The 18501-nt window shown below is 43.1% G+C and overlaps 1 protein-coding gene across 1 annotated transcript in view; it reads left to right on the top strand.

The window, feature by feature from the left end:
• Window positions 1-14835: 14835 nt before the first annotated feature.
• The window catches only part of ADCK1 (aarF domain containing kinase 1), a 121620-nt gene continuing 117954 nt past the window's right edge, over window positions 14836-18501 (top strand). Inside the window, exon 1 of the mRNA XM_049612403.1 lies at window positions 14836-14918. The gene's annotated coding sequence lies outside the window, so the exon portion shown is untranslated. The remainder of the gene's footprint in view (window positions 14919-18501) is intronic.

Raw genomic sequence — 18501 nt, 5'->3', positions numbered from 1 at the left:
GCAAGGGAACTAGCAGGTCTAGCTGTGACTGGTGGGAAGGTCAACTGAAAGTGAAGGACCGGAGCCTATCCTTGCTCACAGACATGAGTCCACTCCTACCAGGCGTCTGAGAGACGTGGCAGAGGTTTTGTGAAGGCTTGAGGATGGAAGAGACTTCCCTTGCAGAGATCAAGGTCAAGTTCAACCTACAGTCAAGAACTCTGCTCCAAACCATAATAAGATACCATTCCACACTCATTAGGTTGGCCATAATAAAAGAGATAGACAATAAGAAGTATTAATGGGGATATAGAGAAATTGGAACCCTCATACATTGCTGGTGGGAATAAAGGGTGTAGCTACTTTGGAAAACAGTTTGGCAGTTCCTCAAAATGTTAAACATAGAGTTATTATATGACTAGAAACCCCACTCTTAGGTATATACCCCCCAAAATGAAAACACGTTTCACAGAAACCTGTACATAATACTCATAGCCCAGCATTGTTCATAATAGCCAAAAGGTGGAAACAACCCAAATGTCCATCAACTAATGAATGGATAAACAAAATGAATCTCCATGGGATAGAATATCATTCAGTAGTAAGAATGAAGTAGCAGCACATGATATGACATGTTTGAACCCTGAAAACATTATACCAAGTGAAAGAAGCCAGTCACAAAAGACCAGATATTATGATTCCATCCATATGAAATATTCAGAACAGACATGACCATGACAGAGCACGGGTTAGTGGTTGCTTGGGGCTAGGGCCAGAGTTGGGGGATCGGAAGGGGGGACCAGGAAAGACCAGTGACTGCTAATGGGTGCAGGTTTCATTTTACACTATTGGAAAGGTTCCTAAAATTAGATACTGGTGATGGTTGTACAACTCTGTGAATATAATAAAAACCACTGAATTGTACACTTTGAAAGAGTGAATTTTATGGTATGTGAATTATATCTCAATAAAGATGTTATTAAGAAAAAGATCTCTGCTCCAAGTTTCCTGAGACCCCCTGTGAGATAACTGGAAGCCACAATGGACTTTCTCCTTTTTTTTTTTTTTAATTCTTGAGCCTCTATTTATTTATTTTTTTTTAAACTTTTTATTTTTTTTTTAAACATTTATTTATTTTTGAGACAGAGAGAGACAGAGCATGAACGGGGGAGGGTCAGAGAGAGGGAGCCACAGAATCTGAAACAGGCTCCAGGCTCTGAGCTGTCAGCACAGAGCCCGACGCGGGGCTCGAACCCATGGACCGTGAGATCATGACCTGAGCTGAAGTCTGCCGCTTAACCGACTGAGCCACCCAGGCACCCCTGAGCCTCTATTTATTAACTCTGTATCTGCTGGTTTTTCTTAAGGTTCTGCCTTAGAGTATGCTCCATGAAGACAGACTTCTGGCTTTTACCACTAGTTGTGTGATATTGAGCAAGTTAGTGAACCTCTTGACTTCAGTTTCCTCATTTGAAAATGGAGATAGGGGCGTCTTGGTGGCTCAATCCATTAGGTGTCCAACTCTTGATTTCGGCTCAGGTCATGATCTCACGGCCTGTGAGATCAAGCCCCAAGTCGGGCTCTGTGCTGACAGTGTAGAGCCTGCTTGGGATTCTCAGTCTCCCTCTTTCTCTGCCCTTCCCCAGTGCGTGCTCTCTCTTCTCTCTCTCTCTCACGTTCTCTCTCTCAAATAAATAAACTTTAAAAAAAAGCCAATGGAGATAATAATTGTACCTTCTTCATGGGTTAAGTGTGAAATATATGATAAATATATGAGTAAATACACGGAGCCTATTTAGAAGAGTACCTGGCACATAGTTAAGCTCTGCATGTATTTGTAATGATTAGTATCAGCATTTAGCACCTAGTAAGTGCCCTTTGAGTACTAGTTATTGTTATTATTAGAGAGGGTATTGGCTAACTTGTCTAAGACTTTCTGTTCTACTGATGAGCACTTGGGCGCTTACAATTTGGAGTTAGTAAAGAACAATGCTACTGTGAATATTGGTGTGTCAGTTTCTCTAGGGTACATATACCCAGGAATGGATTGCTGAGTCATGGGGTATGCAGATCTTCCTGCTTGTGGATAATGTCAAACCAGTGTCAAAGTGGTTGATTCAGTTTATGTTCTCATCTCCACCACTTAATATGCTCACCTTGTAAAATTTTATATCTGGTATGTAGTGATGGCATCAATTTTAATTTGCATTTCCCTAATTAGTAATGAGGAGAGTGCCTTTGGTTTCCTCTTTTTTTAAAAATTTTTAATACTTATTTATTTTTTAGAGAGAGAGAGAGAGAGACAGAGGGCAAGCAGGGGAGGGGCAGAGAGAGAGGGAGACACAGAATCTGAAACAGGCTCCAGGCTCTGAACTGTCAGCACAGAGCCTGATGGGGGGCTCAAACCCACAAACCATGAGATCATGACCTGAGCTGAAGTCGGACTCTGAACCGATTGAGCCACCCAGGTGCCCCTGATTTCCTCTATTGTGAAGTTCCTGTTCTAATGTCTTGTCCCTTTCTTACAGGTTATGTGTCTTTTTCTTGTTGATTTGTGGGAATTCTTCATGTGGTTTGGAAACTAGTCCTTTATCTACCACATGTATTTCTATTGCTCTGCTTGTCTTTTTGCTCCAACATGGTATCTTTTGATGAACAGAAAATTGTGATTATTAAGCAAATTTATGAATCTTTTCTATTCTGGTTACTGCTCTTTGTGTCTTGTCTAAGAAATTCTTCTCTGTGCCAAGGTCTTGAACATGCTTCCTGTATTATCTTATGAAAGCTTTCCAGTTTTTCCTTTTACATGTAGGTCAATTCCACCTGGAACTGATTACCGTGCATGAGGTGAGATAGGAATGTAATTTCAATTTTTTCTACATGGATGCTCAATTTTATCAGCGCTCTGTATTAAAAAGTCTGCTCCTTCCTTACCGATCTGCAGGCCACCTCTGTCATGTAGCAAATGTCCATAAGTGTAGAACTGTTTGGGGTTTCTTTTATTCTGTTCCTGTTACAACTGGTCCTCTCACATTGGTCTCCTTATTCAGTAGCCTCAGATTTCAGTATTTCCTCTTGGATCTTTACCTTGAGAATCAGCCTGTCAAGTTCCACCCCCCCCCAAAAAAAAAATTAAAAGTCAAAAAATAAATAAAGCCATGTCCCCAATCAGTGTACATCTCAAGATCTGACTGTAGGGTAGTGGGCAGGAAGTCTTTCTGGAAGTGAAAGAAGAAGCATGGAGATTTAGTTGCATCTCTTTTATTGGAAAGCTGCCTTATCCCAGGGACATTGGCATGGGGTTGAAAACAACAGACAGAGAAGGGCAGAGCTGCCAAAGTCACTAAAAACAGAGTCAGACCATGTCTTCTAAATCCTTCTTACCTTTGGGTGCTGCAGCTTTATCATTTTGACTTGAGGTTTCTTTGAGATCCAACCAGAAGCATCCTAACTTATCTTAAATACAGCTGGAATGCAGAGGTAAGTAAAAAAGCCTTTTCATGAAAAGGAAAGCAGCTGTCACAAAAGCTAAGAATTTTTTTCTATAGGAAGGTAATATGTAATAATAATAATGATAATGATGGTAGTTATAACTAACATTTACCAAGCCTGGCACCATGCTAAGAAATGTCCAGGTAATATATCATTACATTTCTGATCTTACTCAATGGCCATGATGTCCCAATGTTATTCTTTTCCCAGATCCAGAGAGGTCAGGTAACACTCACAATGTCACAGAGCTAATAGGATTCAAGGATAGGCCTGTCTGGCTTCAACACACTTATCAATTGCTCTTTGGACTCAGAATTCCTTATAAAATAGGGAAAATTAAAACCTCCCAGAAGGGTAAGGTTTGGTAAAAGGGGAATTCTACCTTACTCCTGGCAGGAATATAAATGGTTATAGCCTTAGGGAACAGTTTGATAGTATGTATTAAATACCCGAAAATATTTCTCTTCTTTTAACTACTAGCTCTACTTTTTAAAAAAGAGTGGGGCCTCCAAATAAACATTTTCAAGGATGTTCAGAGCAGCAAAATTTTTTAGTAGCAAAAATAGAGTTTTGACTAAATGTTAGGAACTAAAATACTATTGTAACTATTAAGAATAGTGTTTTAGAATTTTTAAAAACATTTATTTATTTTTGGGAGAATGAAAGCAGGGAAGGGACAGAGAGAGGAGGACAGAGGGTCTGTAGCAGGGTCTGCACTGCCAGGTTGACAGCAGTGAGCCTGATGTGGGACTTGAACTCACAAACCACGAGATTATGACCTTAGCTGAAGTTGGACGCTTGACTGACTGAGCCACCCAGATGCCCCTAGAATTTTTAATGACAAGGAAAAATATACTATCTTAAGTGAAAGAAGCAAATTATAAAACAATATTCACAGCAGGATTTCTGTTATATTTAAAAAGCAAGAAGGGTATACAGCAAAATGATAGTAGTGATTATCTCTGTGGGGTGGGATTATGGATAATTTAAATTTTCTTCTTTTACTTTTCTGAAAATTTCAAGTTTCAACCATGAATATGCTGAACATTTTATTAAAAATCTCAAACATAGGGGCGCCTGGGCGGCTTAGTCAGTTAAGCCTCTGACTTCGGCTCAGGTCATGATCTTGCACTCTGTGAGTTCGAGCCCCACGTCAGGCTCTGTGCTGACAGCTCAGAGCCTGGAGCCTGCTTTGGATTCTGTGTCTCCCTCTCTCTCTGCACCTCTACCTCTCATGCTCTCTCTCGCTCTCTCTCTCTCAAAAATAAATAAACATTAAAAAATTTAAAAAAAAATCTCAAACATACTCAAAAGTAGAGAGAACAGAAAAATGAACCTGATGAATTTACCACCAGCTTTAATATTTTTCACCATGGGGGCAATCTTGCTCATGGTACCCCGCCACTCCGTTCCCCAGATTATTTTGAAGCAAATCTCAAATATTGTATTTTATTTGCAAATATGTCAGCATTCTTCTCTAAAAGATATGGACTCCTTTTCAAAAACCACAAAGTACCAGTATTATACCTAAATTTAAAAAATAATGAATTCTTCAGTATCATTAAATATCTACCCAATTTTGGTCTTTCTCTGATAGTCTTAAATGTTTTTGTTTTGTATGTTTCTTGTATGTTCTTGGTTTTGCTGTTTATATATATATATATATATATATATTTTTTTTTTCTTATTTGAATCAAGATCCAAATAGGGTTTATCCATTGTGACTGGTTGATGTGTCTCACATCTCTTTTATAGTTTCTTATTTTTTTCATGCAATATTTTGTTGAAGAAATTAGATAATCTGCCTCCTAGAGTTTCCTATAGCTTTGATTTTGCATCTTTGTGATATTGTTCTTCCTCCATTTCCTGTAAATTCTTCATTAGCTCTAGAGGCTTGATCAGATTCAAGGTTTTGTTTGGCTTTGTTTTTGTTGTGGGGCTAGGGGAGGGACAAAGCAACTTCATGCATGATGGTGTTTACTTCTATCAGGAAAATCCAAAGTCTGGTAGTCTTTCTTGTGATGTTAGCAGACATTCATGATCATTGCTACACCCATAAATCATTAGGAATTGCAGAATTGTGATGTTCTAATTGTCATTTCTTTTTTATTTATTAGCCGGCATACTTTTATAAAAGAGAATTTCACAAAGGAAAAGAGAATGAATGCCAGATTCTTTCTCTTTAATGACCCATTTTAAAAATAATTAGGTGGTTTTCTTGCATTCTTCAGCGATGACTTAAAATTTTTTTTTCTTTTTGGAGTACCATCATAAACTCACAGAGGTAAAGATATTTGATGTGTTTCAATCCATTGATATTTTTAGCAGATTATCAAATTGTCCCATCCTTTTGCAAGTGGAGGCTCTTCATGTTCACTTCTGAGTTTTTCTGACCTAACCCTAGTAGTCGTCGATAGCTTCCATGCTTTCTGGTATGACAAGATATTTCAGGATCATCTTATCTCATACATTTCCATCCCCAGGTGTGGAATGAGGCTCTAAAGAGCCTAGATTTCTTTTAGTGGGACAATTGGTGTACTAGGAAGTGGTAAATAAATGCTTTTTAATAAAAAGAGTACCAGAGACTGGATGGTGAATAATGGTACAAAATGAACAGAACTGTAAGAGTATCACCACCCAGGACCCCTTTAGAGAGGGAGACATCAACAGAAATGTCCTCACCATATCATGGACATGACTCCATGTTTTCACCAAGAAAACTTACACTCTGTTCAGCAAACTTATTTTACAAGGTAGTGTAAAACTTTTAAAAGGTTACATGTGTGGGTAAGTCCTAGTTACCTGCAAAATTAACATAAATAGAATGTTTCATTCACTTCAATAGTAGTTCTCAGGCTCATGCTGAGAATACAATCATTTAGGGAGCTTGTCAAAATACAGTTTTCTGGGCTCCACTCCAGACAGTCTGAATCCAGGGAGTAGTGCTTGGAATTTGTATATTACTAAGACGTCCAAGTGATCTTGATGCAGGTGGTTCTAAAAACCACCCTTTAGTGAACTCTGCCAGATAGATAGGTAGATAAAGTAAGGGGAGGAGGAGAGATGCTTTTTAAGAATGTTCCTGGGAGTGTACTTATGAGAATTAAATCACATTAAAAAAATTTAGTGAGTCTCATTTTCTGATTTTAAAAGGATTTTATTGTCTGTGAAAATTTGAAAAATAGTAAAACAGAATAAAATAACCACCTGCAATCCTATTCCCCAGACACAATGTGCATTAAGTAGATATATCGCCTTCCAGCCTTCCTAGGGGCATTTCGTTGCTCTTTTTCCCCAGCAGACACCATCACTGACTTGCCTGGGGGCACTCAGCTAGTAAGTGGGAGAGCCCACACTGGAACCCAGCTGCTGAACCTGAACTTCATTACGTTCCATTCTAACTGAAACAGAGGAGCTCCCTGTCCGCCACCCCCCCCCCCAGTATTACTTTACACATGTCTATATAGCATTTTTAAAATTGATTGTAAAATTAAAAACAATAATCTGTGTCTACCATCAGACTACGGGATTCTCAGCATGGCAGGAAAATCAAATTATTTACATCAGTATCTTCAAAACAAGGTGCTTAATAATGGCTCAGCACCTGGGACATAGTAGATACCCGACAACTGTTTCTTCCAGGTGGGAAGGGGGAGACAATTAGGTCTTTGTGGCCTCTTATGGAACTGAACTTCAGGTGCCCTAGATTTTCCCAGACTGGCTTGGTTTTCTCCCAAAGAAGCAGTTTGTAGCATCCCAGTATTCAAGAAACAGAGGACCTTCGTGAAACCATGATGTGGGAACGTGTGAGGGTGTAACCTTTCAGACATTTCCTGTTGAGGCAGCTTCCTTCTGCCCTGTTAATTTTCTGGAGGATGGGGCAGCTGTGAACTGTTAGCAGCCAACACTCACAGGAGCTGAGTAATGGGGATACTGGCCTGGTAAAGGGGACCTGGGCAGAACACTAAGCATGTGTATTACACCACCGAAAAGTACCTAGTGTATGCCAGGGGCACCTGGTGTATACCATAGTGTATACCATAGTTGAGAAAGTCCCAGTGTAGAGAATGGCATAGTGAATGCGGTGTTTTAGGTGGTGTTTTGTGGAATGTCTGTGAGGGGGAGGAGTCTGGAGAAAGGGGGACCAGATGGAAGTCTGTGGAAGAGTCTAGACGTGGGATGTGTGGGGAGCCTGACAATGCTTGTGGCGACAGGAATGGCGAGGAAGGAGAAAGAGGGAAAGATAGATGGAAGGGTCAATGGCCTCAGTGAGGTGGGACTGAGGAGAAGGAAGGGAAAAGGAACCTGGGAGCCTGGGAGAATAGCAGGGTCTGGGCAGCCATCGAGGTTCAGGGCGAAGAAGCTAGCTTGGTCCTTCTGTCAAGACCGAGAGAACAAGTCTCTAACACTAATGTTTGTGGGAATATCTTCTCCTTTGCTTTTGTCCAGAATATCCATTGTTAAAGATAAGGATTTGCTCCTCCACAGATTTCAGTCAAAGGGGCCTCCTGATAGATAGCCATCAAAGCCCATGTGCCCTCCTCTTCCCACAGAAATGCTAACCCACCCACCTGCCCCGTCAGCAGGGTAGGGCCAGGGTGTCAGCAGCTCTTGTGGGAAGCTATAAGACCCTTGCCTCTCTCAGGAGGGTTGAATTAGCCCTTGACATGAGTCACATTTCCAATTGCCTTTCTTTTTTGATAAGAGGGTCCTCACTGTCTCCTCTGTCTCCCTTTCTTGGCAACAGAAGGGTGGTGTGAGATTTAATTTCTCAAGAAAATTAAAAAAAAAAAAAAGACACAAAGATCCCTAGTCTCCATTTCATGTGAGCTAAGATCTTCCTTGGGTGTAGAGGGTCAGTGCAGACAAAGGCACCCTGATCACTTGTCATAGTTTCTCTCTCTAATTATAGAAAGTATTTAGTTATTGTTCCATAATTGCTCATTGCAGTTGGGTTTGAGCATTGTGGTTTTTTTTTTCTTTTGTTTTTGTTTTGACAAAAGCCTGCTTTTCTGATGAGTTGTTCTTTTTTTCTGCTTTGGTCCACTGCCATCCCAGTCCCTGGCTATTCCACTACATATCTGAAGGAGGTGGCATGGTATTTCTGGAGAAGCCACTTTACCTCATCAAATTGTTTTCATGGCTTCCCCACTCCTCCCAGTTGCGTAATAGAGAAAGGGAATTAAATTTATTGAACATCTACTTAGTCTTTGGCGGGCAATGTACTAAGCCCTTGCATAGGCTGTTTTATCCGGTCCTTATAGCAAGCCTGAGAACAGATATTATTATCCCCAATTTACAGAAGAGGAATCTAAGGCATTTTTTAATAGACTTTGGCTAGTAAAATAGTGTTGTTGATGCTTCCAGAGCTGTGGGAGAATTGGGAATCCTGCTCCCTTACTCTGAAAGTGCCTATCTCTAGGTCCCCTGCTAGTGGTAGGGCTTGGTGGGGAGGCCTGCAGGACTTTGATAGGAGGTGGGATTCCTGTGTTGTGGAGTTCCTGTGTTGAGGTCTGGGATTCTGTGACATGGAGAAATTTCTGATGTCATGGTAGCAGCAACAAGGAGGGAAGCCACCTCACCACCAAGGGGGCAGTAGCAGAAAGGGTCCTGCGGGAAACAGGGGGCATGTTCAAGGGTTTCAATGCAGGGTGTTGAATGAACGAATTGTTCAGTGGAGGCATAAGCAGTTAAGGGAACCAGCCAGTGGTGGGGAAACAGCTAGAAACTGGCACAGCAGGAAGCCATCAACGCTCTCAGGTCTAAGGGGGCACAGTGTGGGAATGGTGGTGTTCCTGTAACCTAATGAGAGCTGGGGCTGGGCAGAAGTGCCCCAGCAGAACTGTGGCAGGAGAGGAACCCAGCCTCTGCTGGAATGCAGACACAAAGGGCAGGAGCGCACACAGGATTCAGTGTGTGTGTGTGTGTGTGTGTGTGTGTGTGTGTGTGTGAACAGATATACAGATATCTGGGCCTCTCTCTCCTTGGGCCTATCTGTCTCCTGCTCCTGTCTCCTGCTCCTACCACTGGCTAAACCACTTTAAGAGGACAGGGGAGCCCCTGGGGATGCAGCTTGCGCTGGTCAGTCTCCTGGGCACAGGGCAGGGCAGAGAAGGGTGGAGAGAGGACCTCTGGCAGGATACAGAGGATATTCAGTGTAGGGGCTTACTCAGCTATGCCCTCTGTGTCAGTCTATAGGAGGTTGGACATTGCTTCCAGACTCAAAGAATCATGGAATGTGGAATGCTGAAAGAGACTTTAGAGTTCTGCCCCTAAAATTCCTTTGCTTTACTAAAGAAGATCCTGAGTCCGAGGGAGGAAAAATGACTGGTCCAAGGTCCAAGGTCGGCAGCCAACAAGTAGCATAGGCAGGACTGGAACCAGCTAACCAAACTCCCAGTCCATCCTCCCTCTTAACTGAAAGCTGTGGCCACTTAATGGTTGATAATAAAGGATTACTGCTGAGCCAGCTTGCCTATTTCCTGTTAAAACTGCTCAAAGACCTCAGGGCCATAGATTACCTTGGCCCCAGAGACATTTGCCTCAAATGATTCCTTTTAAATATACCTATGATCAGAGTGAACTGCTTATTCCAAAGTATGGGATGCGGAGTCAGATTTGTGGGGTGGAATCCCAGTTCCACCCTTACAGAGTGATCATGGACAAGCTGCTTAACTCTCAGTGCCTTAGTGTGCTCAGCTATAAAGTGGGGGTAATAAAGATGTCTAGCTCATATATCATGAAGGTAATATGAGAAAATATACTTAAAGCACTGAGACTAGCAGCTGGAAATATTAAGTGCTTGATAAATGATAGCATACATATGCAAATATAACATTTATATATATAAATATAGTATATCCCATATATATGTATATATGTATATTTATGGAATATATATGGGATATGCACACATATCTCTAGTAAACTGATTTAGAATTCTGGTTAAGAATTCATTTGGTTCTTTTTATCAGCTGTTTCTTGCAAGGAATTTTTTTTTCTTCCTCATGACAGATAAGGAAACTGAAGGGTGTGACAATTATATCTCAATAAAGCTGGAAAAAGAATAAGAAAACTGAAGAGCCTGTGTGATGTGCTTTTTGTGGGATCCTTCAGCCAGTCAGGGGCAGATAAGAAATCCCTGCTCTCCATGTCACTCCAGCCCCTGGCTTGGAAATGAATTCCAGATTACTCATCTTGATTTACTTCTTCCCAGGTGTTAAAAAATATCCCTTTAAACTCCCATCAAGTCCAGGCCAGTCTGGCCATCCCACGGGGCAGGCTGAGCAGGTTTCTATCTCATGGTCATTGATACCTAGAAGTGTCCAGAGCCAGCAGGCCTTGCTCTCTTTCCAGCCCTAACCTCTGCTCTTTGACCCTAGCACACAAATGTATATGGCCTATGGATTGGCCTGCAGACTTTCTGGCAAATGTTCAACTGCCCTCTGGGTATCTGGAGGCTGACCTTCTGGTCCTGGATCTAGGTTGATTGCTTTTCTCCTGCTGGAACACTCTCTGTCCTGGGCAGGTGCTAATACAAGCTCCAGCCCTCCAGCTCAAGTCTCCTTCTGTGGTTGTTACCCAACCAGGGCATTGTTCATCTTTGGAATACTGGTGGGAACCAAATGCAGCTTTCTTGCTTCCTCTACTACAGGCCCTAAGACTTTCTCCCTCCTGCATAGCACACAATTCCCTTATTACTCTCTCTGCAGTAATGTTTTCTCATTGTCTTAAGCAAGAATCTTGCTCCTTGGATTCTCTTGCTTTTCCTCTGGTTGGCTGCTGTGTGACGCTTCCTTCCGGATAGTCCACTTCTGAGACAAGACACACAGCATCCTGAATGAATGCCTCTCATGAACAGCATTCTAAATATTCAGTTTACTAACCCCAGGCCTTACTGCCTCAGAAACTCAACTGGGACTTTGTGGTCGGTTGTGAAATAAGTTAGCCACTTCCCCTGATAGCTTTGGTTGCTCAGTGCATTTTCTGTTTAGCTTCTTGGGTCATATCCCATCTCAACAAAATCCTTCAATGGCTTTCTAGTGCACTTGGACTAAAATCCAAACTAGTGAGTGCTCTGAGGTCCTCTACCTGCCTCTCCTACCTCCTCCTATACCATTCTCTCTGCTTCAGTTCCACTAGGCTCCTCTCTGTTCCTCAAACCTGCCAGGCTCTTTCCTACCCCTGGGCCTTTGCACTTGTGTTCCCTCTGCTTGGAATACACTTTCTCATCTTCCTCATGGCTGGTTCGCTCATCCATCAGGTTGCAGTTTCCTCAAAGACACCTTGCCTGACTTCTCCTTCCAAAGACGCCATCTCTGGCCTCTGTTTAGTTATTCTTTATCACACACCCCTACTTCTTTCTTTCACAGGGCTTATTATGTCATGCAATGATCCTGTTATTTCTTTGCTTATCTGTTGTCTATCTCCTTTCTAGGCACCGAAGATCTAAATCCCTGCTCTCATGAAGCTTTAAGTCCAGTGGAGGAAACAGATAAAAGCCATCTAAACAAATGAATAATATAAAGTACTGATGAGTGTTATAAAGCAAGGTAAGGGGATACAACGTGTCTCAGGGAATGTGTAGGGTTGGTGGTGGTTAGATAAGGGTAGTCAGGCATGGCCTCCCTGGAAGGGTGACATTGGAACAGAAAACAGATTGCTGGGATGGAGCAGACCTTTGAAATTATGGGGGAACAGCAAGTGTAAGGGTCTCATGGCAGCAGCCAGTTTGGCAGGTTGAGGAACAGACAGGAAGCTGGTTAGGCTGGAGTGGCCTGAGCTGGGAGGGAGAAGGGTGGTGAGGGTGGAGACGGAGGGAGTAGGAACAGGCCCAGGGGTGCCATGTGAGTTAAGAGTCTGGATTTTCTTCTAAGCTTAATGGAACATGTCTTCACAGCAATATCTGGTTTTCAAAGCACATACCCCATCTCACCTGATCCTCACAAGGACCTCTGAGGCAGGTAGGACAGATGGTGGTTAACACCTTTTATCAAGAAGGAAACCACCATTTTATCATTTTACCATTGGTAAATCAAAAGGAAGGTCAAGCTCTGCCAAATTAGAAAACTTACTTTAAGTCACACAGTCCAAACAAGACTCTTTAACTCAGTGGTGTCTAATGCTGACTGTGCATTGAAACCATCCGGAGAGCTCTACAAAATAGTTACACCTGGGTCCTTTCCCCAGAAAATGACTTAAGAGGTCCAGGGTTTGGCCCAGGAGGATTGTTAAAGCTCTCCAGGTGATTCTAACCTGGCTGAGAACCACTGTTCTCAATCCACCCACTTTTCACTACACGAACTGCCTCCTTGACAGAGCTTTCCACTAAGCTGCCCATTAAAATCACTGAGGGAGCTTTCTAAGAATTACAAAGGGAGATCCACATCCCAGACTAGACTCTAAAATCAGAAATTTCTGGGGCTGGGGCTCACAGGCTTGTTTATAAAAGTCTTATTTCCCTATCTGTGTTGGAGCTCCCCACATTTATTTTTTGATTTTTCCTATCTGCTGTTGTCTCTTGTTCCCTTCGGCTTTTATGACTTTTTAATTTCTTTTTTGTCATTTTCAAGGGATTTCAGGAAGGAGTGGATTTAAATGAGTATACTCAACATACCACGTTGAACTGGAAGGCTTAAAAATTATAATAAATTTTTTTTACCTGTTTAAGTAATGAAATTTTAGTTGTGAAAGTTATATGCACATTCATTGTAAAAAAAAATTCAAATATGATACAAGGGCACAGAATGCAAACTGAAAGTTCTCTAGCCTCCCCTCCCCATTTCCATTACTCAGGGTAGCTGTTAGCCTGCTGGTAACAACATTTTCATAGTTAAACTTAGGGGGGCAATTAGAGGAACCATATTAAGTTTTTAATATATTTATTGTCTTCTCTCTCTGGTTTAAATTTCCCATTTTAATTTAAATACCTTTATGTCTTTTACTGTATTTTACTGCATTTTTATGCTTTTTTTTTTTTATAGGATTTTTTTTGATGCCGACAACTTTCTCCAGGGGAGCCCCTATTCAGACTTTAATTCCCAGCCTCCAAGTCAGTTCTTAGTTTATGGAGCATTTCAGAATCTCCTGGGCAAAATTACTGCTCCCTTCTTTGTGTTCCTATATCACTTTGTTCATGGCTTCAGCTCACACTTCTTACACTGCTTGAAAATTATTCATGTTTTTATCTTAGCATGCATACACTGCCCATGTGAGACAGTGGGGCTGTATTACGCAATTCTATACTATTGCTGTCTCTGTACTGCAATTGTCTTAGTCTGCGGCTTGTTTTGTAATGCTTGTCGATGAAGAGAAGTTATTGAATTTAATGTTGTCCAAATTTATCAAGGTATTAAATAGTTTGTGTCATTTAATAAACCCTATCCTGAGATCACAGAATGTTTTCCTTTATTTTCTTTTAAAACATCTTATTTTGCTTTTCCCGTTGAAAGTCTTTAATCTACCTGGAGTGAGGAGTCCAACAGATAACTAGTTGTTCCAGCTCAAATACTGAATAATGTGCCTATCCCCACTGACCTATAATGCCAGCTCTATCATATATCAAGATCCCACCTATTCCTAGATCTGTTTCTGGGTTCTCTAGGCTGATTTCTTCTCTCTCTCCCCACCCGGGATCTTTATACTAATACTAAATGGCCTCAATTTTTTATAGCATTATAATAAATATTGATGTATGAAAGGCCAAGTCCTTGAAACATGTCATTCTCCTCCAGGAGTGTTTTGGTTATGCTTTACCCACCCCCCCCTTTTTTTTTGCATATAAATTTTAGATTAGCTTGTGAAAGTCCAGGCAAAATCCTGTTGGAAATTTGACTGGAATTGATTGAATTGATAGATGACCGCCCCCCCCCCCCGCCCCCATCTCTGCTCCCCGGGGAGTGGCTCAAGAGATATTTGTGGAATGAACGTCTGATGAATATCTCCAAAGCACATCTTATAAACATGCGATACAGGTCAATGAATGAACGAAGGGGGGCCAAAGATAACTAAGATCAATCAGCACATTCTCACCACTCGGCAACTGTCAGTGAATGTCTTCCTCTCTTGTTCTAATACCTTATTTGAAATGCACAAGCCCACAACTCCATCCTCCACGGAACACGAATCTATGCCTCCTTCGGAAAGACTATTGAAAACAAATTTCAGAAAGATTGTGTGTCCGCAGCCCGGGCAAAGAAATAAGTGCCCCTGGCAGGTTAGGTGTCTTGACCCCTCTACCTCCTCGGAAGGAGCGGTCCACGGGGAGCGCGGGTCCGGCGGCTCGCTTGGCCGCGGCTCAGGGAACCACGAACTACAAGTCCCGGCAGGCCGCGCGGCGCCTCCGCTTCATTAGGCGCAATCAGTGGGCGGCTGAGAGCCAAGTCCCGGCGAATCCCGTCACCCAGCTGCGGCGCGGAACTCGGCGTCGCGTCCCCGCGTCCCTTGGGGTGAGTAGGGTAGTCGCACCAGGGTCGCGCGGCGCGTAGAGTGCTGGGGTGGCGGTGCAAACGTCCCAGACGCCCGCCTCCGCTGGAACTGCGCGGGAGGGAACCCGCGGCCTGTGACCTTGTCACCCAGGCCGGCGCGCGGCCACGTGACCGGCAGGGCCCCGCCTCCTCTGCGGTCACTCTCCAGCCCGGCTCACCAGTGGGCAGAAGTGTGGACTGGCTACTTCGATGGCGCAGTCTCGCATGTAGGCAGGGCTGGAGCTGGAGGAGGAGGCATCGGGTGGCTCACCCAGGCGACCTCTGCCTAGGCGGTGTGTGGACTCCGAGCCGCGGGCGGCCGGGGGCTGGGCGTGATCTCTGGACTAGAGCGTGGGGTGCCGCCCAAATCTCTGCCTTCCGTCTGGTAGCTTGGCGTGCCCCGGAGCGCCCCTGATCTCCCACACTTTGCGGGGCCCTGCGCTTCCAGTTCTCCTGGAACTGGAACGTGCTGATGACAGCTGTGCATGGAGAGCAGCCCCTGGAAGACACCTAGCACAGCTCTCTCCCCAGGTTAAGTGGCATTTACTTTCTACTAGGTAGGAAGTCAACCAATTCAACAAGTATTTATTGATCACGTCCGCACTTAATGGGTGCTCAAGAAATATTTGCCGAGCTGAAAGTGAGCTAGACTTTATCTGTGCCTTTGTATGTTTTCTTTAAGCATTTTCTTATTGCACAAGCTATCAAACTGCATCAGAATCATCTGGAGGGCTTGTTACTATACGCAGTGCTCGACCCCATCCCCAGAGTTTCTGATTCACTGGGTCTGGGCTGGGGAGCAAGAATTTGCATTTGTAACATGCTCCCTGGAGATAGTGATGCTGCCCCGGACATAATTTTGACCACTACTGCTTTATAGGAAAAAAAAAAAAAATCCTGTGAATTTAAAGCACCAACTTCTCACACTGGGTTATGGGTCTTTGTGTCCTTATTTGCCAGTTTAACATTTTGTCATGATAAACATGTGCATATCACTGTGTACACTATTAATTTGCCCCTACATTATTTTATATGCAGATTTACACTTCTGTCATTTTTCCTGGATTACATCATATCCTCTTGTGTTATTATTGGCTTGGCTGTTTCTCAACAGCCTTTACAGATGTAAGATTTTACCTCTGCCGGGAGAGCTTGCATTTTATTCCTTCCTGCTAATATACATTTTCTTGCAGACAGGGGACCTATAAGATAAGAATAGTGCTTGGTTCTTGTATCCATTCTCCGACTCCCTGTCCAGCTCCCTGGCCCCCAACTAACTAAATCTGGATTTAGATTTTTATGCCAGAGGGACTCCAGTGACCTACCTTTTACCTGCCACTTGCTCTTTGTGCTTGATTTTCCACTGTTTTCCCTGAGTCCCCACTTTCCCAGGATGAACTAAATGGGGAATTTCTATTCCTTGCCTGGGTGAGATTTATTTTCCTTGTCTGTTCTGGGACCGTGGCATCAGCCAAGGATTCCTTTATTTAATCAGTATTGATTCAGCTACCTTCTGGACATATGATTATATTTGGACTGCATCATTGGTGGCAGGTCAGGTTATAAACCTCATCAGGCCAATTAGATGGTCCCTGGGCATTGACTGTGCATCTTTCCAGACTTGAGAAATGATGATATTTTCCACCTTGTTTGCTTATTTTTTTTTTTAAGTTTATTTATTTTGAGAAAGAGAGAGCACACATGTGCATGAGTGGGGGAGGAACAGAGAGAGAGAAAGAGAGAATCCCAAGCAGGCTTGGCATTGTCAGCACGTGGAGCTGGAACTCAGGAACCTCAGGATCTGAGGTGAAACCTGAGCTGAAACCAAGAGTCAGATGCTAAACCGACTGAGCCACCCAGATGCCCCTCACCTTGTTTGCTTTTTATCCACATCAATTACCAGATTTCCCTGAAAACCTGATCACTCTCTCCAAGGGTATTATTGAATCTTTTCCAGTCTTGGGAGTAGACCAGAAGAAATAATGCCCATTTCTCTAATAGCCTCTTTAGGAAATGGGAGGAGACTGCGGTTACTATATGGGATTGATGGAATTAGAGCCCAGAGTGCCTTTCTTCTGACCATTCTCACCTGCGCACCAAGCAGGGCATGGTGATTCCATGCTTATTGACCTGGAATGTGGCATGGGGACTGCGGATGATGGTAACTGGTGGGCCTAGCCATTCTTTGGCCCACCACAAACTGTAAGTGCTTGATTCCCCATTTAGTTCTGTCCAGGGGATGGACATTCCATTTGACTATCAACTTCCCATTTGTAGAGCTTTCCACACTTGCCTTTTGCCTCATTTCATCACCTGCTGGGGTGTTCCCTATGGTCCAGCAAGATGGATTCCATTCTTACAGATTTGACAATAACACAGCTCTCCTAAATGTTTCATAGACTGGAATCGGTTATTTCTGGTGAGGTGCTTTGGTTGATATTCTGACATGTTGATTTCCAGGGCTCTAAGCAGTGTCTTCCACATGCCTGCCATTTGGGCAGGGTAGAGGGTCAGAAAGCAGAGTCGCTGCCCACAGTGACTGATACGGTTATTTGTGAAGAGTGCTAAGGACATGGGTGAACAGAGTCCCTGCTAAGGAGGCCGTGTGCCATAGACAGGCTCAAGCTCCAACTCTGTCGTTTACTGGTTGAGTGCTTGGGAAAAATCTCCCAACTCTTTCCTTTCCTCATTTATGCCTGTGGATGATGATAATATTTGTCTCATCTTACTGGGTTGTGTGGAATATCTAATGAGATAATGAGTGCAGAGGGCTTTGTAAAGGTTAGTTGTTGCTAAAATTGTCATCTAATTTTTAGGTTTTTAGGGTCTTGGTGTCCTTAAGGCCCCTCCCAAAAGTGTGTGCTCCTGTGAGAAGTAACTCAGGTGAAAGTCAGAAAGGCAAGTAAACAGAACAGGGCAGGTGATTCATTAGCAAAAGGTTTAATAATGAAAGGTGTTTTTCATCGACAGACATATTTCACGGCTGACAGGGTCTTTTAAAATACCCTGAGGGAAACAACTCATTTGCATGTTAAAGACTCACTGACACCGTATGGAAAACTCCAGCTCCAGTCTATTTAGGCACAGTTTGTCTCCTCTATCATCTATTTTATGTTTTTCAATTTCCACCTCTTTTATTACTGAGGACATTTGCATGAAAACCAGGTCTTGGGAATTGTGTCTGTTTCTTGCTGTGGCTTCCCCTCCCAGGGTGGGATGGTCTCAGGGCTCCATTGCCTATAGGGACAGGCCTGGAGGATGGTGCACCAGGAAGATGGGGTTTAAGAGGCAAGAGCTGGGAGGTGGTGCTGGGGTGCTGGGGTAGGATGGCTACTGAATTGATAGCCCTGGAGTGATTCTCACCTGGGGATCTGTGTTGTTACTGGCTCTGCACAGGCCTAGTGAGGTATAGTTTCTCCCTTGATTCATCCATTCAGTAAATACTTTTGGAGCACCTACCACACCAAGGCAGAGTTTGGCAAACTGTAGCCTCTGGGCCACATCTGGCCACACTCATAACTTTATATTTTGTCTGTGCTTGCCATTTGCCTTGTGCTACAATGCA

Source organism: Panthera uncia (genome assembly GCF_023721935.1).
Source record: "Panthera uncia isolate 11264 chromosome B3 unlocalized genomic scaffold, Puncia_PCG_1.0 HiC_scaffold_1, whole genome shotgun sequence".
In the NCBI taxonomy this organism is placed as follows: Eukaryota; Metazoa; Chordata; class Mammalia; order Carnivora; family Felidae; genus Panthera; species Panthera uncia.
This window is presented reverse-complemented; position numbering and strand designations above follow the sequence as displayed.